Below are 9389 nucleotides of genomic sequence, written 5' to 3' on the forward strand. Positions count from 1 at the left end.
AGGATAGCAAGAGATATATAGAGAGACCCTGTCTCAACAGCACCACCCCCAAAAAAGGTGTGGTATGGTGGCACCATGCCTGTAATCAAAGCCACCCAGGAAAGTGGGAGCAGGAGGGTCAAGAGTTCACAGCTGACCTCAGCAACATCGTGAGTCCAAGGCCATCCTGGGCCACAGGAGACCCTATCTAAAGGGAACTAAATTCAACTGAAGAAGTAAACTAAAATATGAAATGCAAATTTAAATAAAACAAGAGTCCCCTGCTTCCTGCTCTACAGGATTGGTGTGTGACAATCAGACCACCCGCCCATGCTTCCTGGGCAGCTTCTTGTCCATTTAACTCCTCACATTCTCAGCTGCTCTGCTGACTCCTCATCCTTGGAGCACCAGGACAGGGCAGGAGGAAAAACAGAAGGTTCTCGGCCAGCTGGGTGCTATTTTAGGATGGTTGCAGGCTCTGATTGGCAAGTGCCGAAAGCTGAGTGAATCCTTCTTAAAGGTGGTCTCCTGGGTTCTCTGTAGACCATCCTGTAGATCTGCAGCTGCGGCTCTCCCTCAACTCAGCCACTCGGATGCTCCTAGATCCCTGCAGCTGCCAGAAACAGGAACCCATTCCTCAGAATCTTAGAAAAATGTATTGGTGTAAGACATTAATTATATAGTTCCCTATCAATTACATTAATTAACCACAGTTTTAACATATCTGCAAGACAAAGGCACTCTCCCTGGTAACTCCCCTCTATTTTTTTCTTCCTAGTGTTCTTCTTTTATTTTTGAGAGGAGAGGTGCTAATTTTTGTTGTTGTTGTTATTTTTATTTCTTTTAGGGAGTATCAGTGGTACTGGCTTGGTGGCTAAATCTTAGTGTTCCTATAGCCTCATGAAGAAGAATAACAAGAAACTTACTGACTCTTTATGATACTGAATAAGAAGTGTAACAATGGGGCTGGCATGCTTGCCTAGCCTCATGAGGTCCCAGGTTCCTTCCACCTCAGCACCACAAATCCCAGCATCAGAAAGGTGGTGGAAGCCAGAGGATCAGAAGTTCAAGGTTGGCTACACAGCATGTTTGAGGCGAGACCAGACTACACAATGCAATCTCAGAGCAAACAAACACAAAAGATAATGAAGAATTACTTGTTGAAATATTGAGGGCTGGAGTTGGGGAGATGGTTCAGTGGGCATACTTATAAACATGGTGGACCTAAGTTTTGGATCCTATCTTAGTTACTTTTCTATTGCTATGAAGAAACACCACGACCAAGGCAGCTTACAAGAGAGAGAATTAATTGGGAGCTTGCTTACAGTTTCAAAGGTGAGTCTGTGCAGGATTGGTGCTCCGGTAGTTGAGAGCTTACATCTGATCTACAAGCATATAACAGAGTGGCAGAGAGAGAGAGATCTGGGAATGACAGGGGCTTTGACACTTCAAAACCCACCCCCAGTAACACGCGTCCTTCAACAAGGCTGCACCTCCTAATCCTTCCCAAGTAGTTCCACCGAGGCCCAAGTATTTACATACATACTATGGGGCCATTTTCATCCAAGCCACCACAGCTCTGTGGCTCCCATGTCAAAGCCAGGCACAGCAGTACATATCTGTAACCACAGTCCTCTTGGGAAATGGAGACCAGAAGATCTTTGCAGCTCGAGGCCAGCCAGTCCAGCCAAAACTGCAAGTTCTGAGTTCAGCAAGAGAACCTGCCTCAAAAAATAAGGTGAGGGCCAGGTGGGGGAGCCCACACCTTTAATCCCAGTACTAGGGAGCCTGAGGTAGGAGGATCTCTGTGAGTTCGAGGCCAGCCTGGCCTACAGAGTTAGTTCTAGGACACCCAGGACTACACAGAGAAACCTTGTGTTGAAAACCAAAATAAATAAATAAATGGATAAATAAATACATAAGGCAGGAGTGACACCAGAGGAGGAGGCCTAACAGAACCTCCCTCTTCCACATGCACCTGAACACACAGAGCACACTCATGAATATCGGGAGCCTTAACCCAAATCCAACCAAAGGCAAAATTCTAAGACCTTTCTCTTTAAACTGCCCTAATTTTTTCCTGAGTCAGCAAATTTATTTTCACTCTATTTTGGAAACCAAATAGAATGACCATGTGCTTTAGGCAGTAAGTATACGTTATCTATCTGCTTTCAAAACTAATGAGAAATAAAAATATTCTAGAACAAAGAGCAATGACTTGGGGCTAATCTGTGTGCCAAACTAAACACAAAATGAGCCAAGATGAACTCTAAAATAATTGCTATTTTCAGATTTTTTAATTTCATAAAATAACTCACTAATATAGTCTATTATAGAATATTCTAACAATTCCAAAGTCCACACACACATAGTTACGCAACATTACATTTCTACAGGAATAATTTATTGTGAACATAGTTTTCTATGACTTGTGCTCTGAGCTAATGATTTGTTCCAAGAAATTTCCAAGGCAATGAACAGAGCTCATTTGAACAACTACATAATAGTCCGTAGTGGACCACATATAATGTGTTCATCCACAGCTATTAATGAACACTTTTACACCTTCCACTTTTCAGACTTTACAGGAACCAGTGCGACAAAAACAGATGCTCCTTTAGTCAGGGCATTTTTGAGATAGCATCTCACTGTTTAGCTAAACTGTTTTCAGACTCACAATTCTCCTGCAGGAGGCTCCTATGTGCTAGATTTACGGGTGTGCAACACCATGCCCAGCAGCCATGTATTTCCATAGAATTAAAAAAAATACAGCTGGGCGGTGGTGGCACACGCCTTTAATCCCAGCACTCGGGAGGCAGAGGCAGGCGGATCTCTGTGATTTCGAGGCCAGCCTGGGCTACCAAGTGAGTACCAGGAAAGGCACAAAGCTACACAGAGAAACCCTGTCTTGAAAAACCAAAAAAAAAAAAAAAAAAAAAAATACAGAGTGTATTGGTAAGGTAACAAAATATTCTGTTAATAGTACTATATATTGGCTTGCCTAAAGGAGAGCTTTGATTGCTCACACCCCATCTGAGCCAACGTAGCACTTCCTGAACAGACAGCGCCCCCAATCCTTAAAAAACCAGCTCAGAATGGAGTGCCCAGCTCCTGCAGTGGCCCATCCAGGGCAGTGCAGACTGTCTCTGGGAGCAGTTTGTCCTTCCTCCTTTGCCTCCTCCTCCCCCCTCCTTCCCTCCGGCACCTGTGTGTACCAGTACCCAGTTGTTCAGACTGGACACACCCCTCCAGTCCAGGTTCCTCTGCAGCAGATCTGGGGGATGCCGCAGAGGTTTTGGCAGCCACCAAGAGGTGCGGATTTCCAAGCCATATAAGACCCAAAGGTCAGTGGCTCTCTTTTAAGCAACAGCACTCGTTACTAAGCCAAGCCACCGTGTTTCATTACAAGAGAAGACTTGCATTCCATTTTTATTGGCTGAAAGAAAACCCTACCATGCTTGGCCTGTTACATGGTCTATAAATAGACGTTCTCATTCAGCAGAAAGGAAGCAGAAATACGATCAGTTTTACGTAAGGTTCAGGGTCACCGTGGAACACCCGCTCCAAGCCTCCCTGACACTGCAGCAAGCCTTAGCCACAATTCTCCACCTGGCAACTGTGGAAGAAAACTGTAAGACAACCAGGGTCCAAAGGTATCAGAGAGTATTTTTAGACTTCTGTGGAGTCATGAGCTATTCCTTTTAGGTGTGGGTTTCGCATATTAAAATCCAGTCATCAGTTTTCCAAATCTCATAAAAAAAACCCTTTGGGAAATGCTCATAGTGAAAAGCACCTGTGGGCTGGGAGGTGGGGTCCACAGGGCCCCTCTGTAACCAGAGGCACATGTTTGAATTCACCTCAGCTTTGCTTCTGTTAGTGTTCCTGCCTGTTTCCTGTTGTGCCCTGGGTCTTCCCAAGCCACTGATTGTAATGGCTTCTGCTGTCTGGCCTGCTAGCCCTGGAGGAATGCACACCCTTATGCACTGCCAATGAACACAAATGCCAGGTAATGAGTCAGGCGAGGGCAGCTGAAGATAACATTCCCTGTTTGTGTCCAAGGAAATTTGTTGAACAATATTTCCTACAGGGTTGAACTTAATTTCACCATGTAAAAGAAATCAAACTTTCAGGGATTTTTGTAAATAGTTTTCTTATAAGGGTGTAAACACAGCTCAAGTCTCTTGGTTAAATGTTTTGTTTGCTTGTTTGTTTTTAAATGGTTCAGATGGGAAATGTCTCAGTGGGTAAAGGCACTTGCAAGATTGGCAACCCAAGTTCTACATAATTGTCCTCTGACTTCCACATGTGTGTTGTGGCATTGGTACACACACACACACACACACACACACACACACACACACACACCAATAATTAATAGATAGATAGATAGACAGACAGACAGACAGACAGACAGACAGATAGATAGATAGATAGATAGATAGATAGATAAACAAAATGATTTTTAAAGGACTTAGTTTTATGCTCTGTGTTTTTCAGACTGACACTCAGATCAGAACCCTCATTCTTGGGACACTGTTAGACACTGTCCTGCACTGTGGCCTAGAAGTAGAGTTGAATGCTGAGTAGACATGGGCCTTGGGTTCATTCCCCTGCACCAAATAGATACACAATATGTAATACAGGGACTCGCCTTTGAGAAGACCAAACCCAGTCCTCAGGTTCTTTCTTTGAGAATGCCTTTTTTACTCTTAGCCCTCATGCTTAAAAATCCACACTAAAACTTCTTAATAAACTCCAACTATGCTTCAAAATACACGTATATAAAAAAAAATGAATGAGAACCAAGTTTGAATTAGATTTCCAAATGCATATACAAAATTAGAGAGAATTTTAAAAATATATTAGTAAATCGAGAGTAGATTTTTGACTGTAATTCTGGTTTATTCTAAAAAAATATATATCTAGGCACCTGCCATATTTTACAATACTTGTGTTTTACGAATAAATGCCTTTAAAAATTCTGATTGTGTTCTGAAGTAGTGGTTCAGCATTATTCAGTTTTATAAATTGTTTACTTAAGATGATTGTGTTGAGGCCAGGCATGGTGGTGCACGCCTTTAATCCCAGCAATCGGAAGGCAGAGGCAGGCAGATCTTTGTGAGCCAGCGGCCAGCCTGGCCTACAAAGTGAGTTCCAGGACAGTCAGGGCTGTTACAGAGAGAAACACTATCTTTAAAAAACAACAAACAAACAAAAAGATTGTGTTGTTGTCAAGACAAGGTTTCACTTTCTATTCCAGGCTGACTTCAAACTCACAGAGATCCTCCTGTCTCTGTCCCTGAGTGCTGGACTTAAAATAATTCTTATTATTTCATAATAAAAAAGAAAAACTACATATGTATACACACAAAGATGAATGGGTTGTCAGGTGTTCATGCTGCAGGAGAAGTTAACATTTGGTTCCTGTACAGGGACACTGAGGTTGAAGTTGCAATTATTACTCACTTTCTATTACGGAGGTGTGACAAAATTTGCCTCCAAACTTTGGACATTTCCTTTTTATGATCTAAGGCATGGAGATGGCTAATAACTCACCCAAGCTCATACAGCATTTAAATGACAGTGCAGAAGTCACTACTTGGAAATTTGGAAAGTGTGAGTTATGACAGAAACAGCCAGCTTCCTGGACAGTCCACCCGAGGTTTCTCGGCAATGTCGGGGCTTCATCTTTGGCCTACAGGCTTAGCATATCTGACAGACTCATTTGTGAAGCCGGATGTACACAAGGCCTGCAGCTCGATCCCACATTCAGTGTGAGTATTCCATGTACCAAATAAACTTGAATTTCACCAGAGTCATGTCACAATTCAGGATTTTAAATTCTGGAAATTGCTAGTGTTTTTGGGAATTCGATCCCATTCATCTTGCTTATGGGTGGCTTCATCTCCTTTATTAAATGCCAGTTTACCATTGAGAGGTTAGACTCTGTCAGGCTAGTTACTCCTTCAAGAATAACTGTTTCAGCTACTGTTCCACTGCACACCAGAAGCCATTGGCCCACTGCCCGCTCAGCTGCCTTTGAAGGAAGTGGCACTGTATCTTTTCTGGGTTGCAAAGCCACATTAGCAACAATGTCATATTGTCATAGCCTCAGAAGATGCCTGTTGCCAAAGCTGCAACCACACTTGTCTTGGCAAGGATCAGTAGTCCTTTGTTTGTGTCCTGCTTGTCCATTTTGGACAGCATACTGTCAGCAGTCAAAGCAAAGGCACTTTGTTGCCCAGTGGATAACTTTTGCCACAGTGAAAGTTAACTCCATATGTAGTTTCTTCAATGCCCATATCTTTTCTGAAGTAGATTGGTGCTGCCAGGAGCAGACTTGTTTCATAGTCATAAAAAAAGAAAAACATCTATGTTATTAAAACATTTTAAATGTCATATTCTGTAGATCTCTGAAAGGTTTGAAGATGGCCTGTCTATCTAAAATATATCTCTGCTTGACCTTAAAAACACACCTAATATAACTACAAGTTCAATTATAATGTCTAACTACTAACTTTCATTTCTTTATATCCTAATAGTTGGTAATAATAACATTCAAGGATTAGCAAATTGCATTACATTGTTAAATGAACTGTATAGGTATAATATTTGGAACAAGATTAGAAATATAAGTACAATATATCAATCTCAAATTGGTATCAATATACATAACTTGTATATAATATAAAAAATCTAATCCAATGTAAAATATTTAAAACCAGTAGTTGCTTTCTAAAAAGTAGATTTAATAATCTACCTTTTATCTGTATTATATCTATATTCTCTCTTTTTTCTTTTCAGAGTAGATTCAATAATCTACCCTTTATTATACCATTTCTATATCTTTTTTTCAGAGTAGATCCAATAATCTACCTCTTATCTATATCCTCTTTTTTCTTTTCTTCTTTTTTAAACAAGAAATAAAATATCACCACATTTCAGCACAAATAAAATATCACCATACACCAGCCCCTGGGAAAATGGGGCAGGAGTCTGGTGAGTTTGAAGTGAGCCTAGGCAACAGAATGAGTTCAAGTCCTGCTTGGGCTATATCGAAAAAACCATGTCTCAAACAAGCAACCAAGAACAGGGGCTGTAGGATGTCTTTCTGTATGCGGTAAATATGTGTGGCTCCCATTGGGTAATAAATGAAGCTGTTTTAGCCAATGGCAAGGAAGCTTATAGCCAGGTGGGAAATCTAAGCAGAGATACAGAGTGAAGAAGGGTACCACCCAAGGAACAACAAGATGTCAGCAGGCCTGTAACACCACAGCTATGTGGCAACACACAGATTAATAGAAATGGGTTGAGTTAAGTTATAAGAGCTAGTAGGAAGAAGCTTGAGCCATAATACATAGAGTTTATAATTAATATAAGACTGAGTAATTATCTTATAAGCAGCTGCAGGACCATGGGTGGGAGAGATTCATCTGGACCTCGGGGCGGGCAGGACTGGAGAAACTTTCAACTACAAACAAGAACAAAAATGGCAACAGCAATCCTAAAATACTAACATAGCTGATGGAAGAGAGACGTGACCAGTTCATTCAGTGTGGGGACTGAAGAACCCAGGACTTCATGCATGTTAGAAAAGCACTCTACCAGTTGAGTGACATCCCCAGATGTGTTCTTTGTTTTATTTTGTATTTTCTGTAATGTTCAGGAATTCAAAGTAAAATTGTGTGGGTTTGTTATCACAGATAAGCAAAAGATTGTTGTTTGTAGCTAGAGTTTTCCTGCCTTGCCCACAGTCAGGACAAATCTCTGTTACCCGCCAGTCCCACAGCCGCTCAGACCCAACCAAGTAAACACAGAGACTTATATTGCTTACAAACTGTATGGTCGTGGCAGGCTTCTTGCTAACTGTTCTTATAGCTTAAATTAATCCATTTCCATAAATCTATACCTTGCCACGTGGCTTGTGGCTTATCGGTGTCTTCACATGCGGCTTGTCATGGTGGCGGCTGGCAGTTTCTCTGACTCAGCCTTCCACTTCCCAGAATTCTTCTCCTCCTTGTCCCACCTATACTTCCTCCTGGCCACTGGCCAATCAGTGTTTTATTTATTGACCAATCAGAGCAACATATTTGACATACAGCCCATCCCACAGCAGTTGTTAGTTATCTAGTAAAGGCAATGCTTTCCAAACAGCAAGTCTTGACCCATTTATGTCATCAACTAGGTTTAGTTAGCAGATTTCAGAATTTTTTTTAACACCCCCCCCCCAAGCTAAGGACCGAACCCAGGGCCTTGCACTTGCTAGGCAAGCACTCTACCACTGAACTAAATCTCCAACCCTGAAGTTTTTTTTTTATTGTTTTTAAATTAGAAAAGATACAATGGATCAAAAAAGAATAAAAACTAGGAATGCATTTGTAAGCCAAGAGCTATGCATGCCAGGAAGCTGTGTTTACTGGTGTGTGTATGCGTCTATGTGCTGGATCACCTTGAAAAGTGTGCTTCTGACTCTGGGTTTAGATTTTCAAAGGCTTCAAAGTGGTCACATTTACTTATTTGTTTCTTTGAAAATGCTCTAAGACCTTTGCATAGGACAAGAACATTAATGTCAATCAGATGTCAATCTGAAGTGACTCCACTTACCACTTACATGAAAAACCCACAAAGTGAGAGTAAGGTTATTGAAAGCTTGAGGTACAAAATTCACTGAAAACCCAATGACTATTGACCATCTTGACATCTCTACAACTAAAGAAAGAAGGTAATGCTAGCCAAACAAGTCTGTAAAGGAAACATTTGACTTGTTCTCCTGTTTACCCTATTTATAGAAACCCCATTACATCTGCTGAATGCTGGTAAATTGAATTTAAAACTTCATCTCATACTATATACTGACCACGTTTGCTCTGCACTTAAGATAGATATGTAACTACCACATAGTCCTTGATCCTAAGAGTTTGTGATTTATAAGAGACATTTTTATAAGAGGATAGAATTAGCAATACTAATGGGCACTTTTGCCTCCCAGCAGTCTAGTGTTTCTGTTTCTCAACAGAAACTCTGCTGGGCTCATCACTACCTGTTTCATCCTGTTTATTTTATAGCTTTTCAGGTACATGACTTTGTCATATCTGCAGGTCCTTAGGCATGCTTGGTTGTTAAGTTTCCAGTAGTGGGTATGGGTATATACTAGCAAGTGCCAGCAGCGGCAGGATGTTTTCCCATTCATCTGTGGTTCCATTCAAGTTGATACAGGAACTTTGGAAAATGGACCAGTGCTCTCTCTCTCACACACACACACTAATAGTAATAAATAAAATGAAATGAAAAGAAGTTGTTTCTTATCACAGTAATTACAGTGTGTGTGTGTGTGTGTGTGTGTGTGCGCGCGTGCTCACCTATGTACCATGTTGTATATGTGAATGTGGAGACCAGAGAACAACTTGCGA

This window comes from Peromyscus leucopus, chromosome 6 (assembly GCF_004664715.2).
Source record: "Peromyscus leucopus breed LL Stock chromosome 6, UCI_PerLeu_2.1, whole genome shotgun sequence".
NCBI lineage: Eukaryota > Metazoa > Chordata > Mammalia > Rodentia > Cricetidae > Peromyscus > Peromyscus leucopus.